This window comes from Bison bison, unplaced genomic scaffold, assembly GCF_000754665.1.
Source record: "Bison bison bison isolate TAMUID 2011002044 unplaced genomic scaffold, Bison_UMD1.0 scf7180017847812, whole genome shotgun sequence".
Lineage (NCBI taxonomy): Eukaryota > Metazoa > Chordata > Mammalia > Artiodactyla > Bovidae > Bison > Bison bison.
In genome coordinates this window covers 1,085-1,389 of record NW_011478385.1, presented here as the reverse complement: position 1 = coordinate 1,389, position 305 = coordinate 1,085, and positions in this window count along the sequence as shown.

The window sequence follows — 305 nt, the reverse complement described above, 5'->3', positions numbered from 1 at the left end:
ATGGAACAAAGGACTGAACAGAGATAGCGGGCTGCAGACCTTCCCCCTCCGGTGACAGGCACCCAGAGCCAGAAGGGGGCAATCGCAGCCCCAGAGCGACATTATCTATAAAACTGTAAGCAGGCTTTTTTGCTAACTAAAACTTCTTGGGGGTCTGGACGGTCAACATCCACCTGAGAAGGTGCGCCGGTTGTACACCTAGATAACCAAGCGGCGGGGAGGCAATAAGTCGCAGCAATCGCGCTCGCCCAACACCTCATCACCTGAGCTGCTAGGACCTGGGAAGGGCACAAAACGCGGGCCCA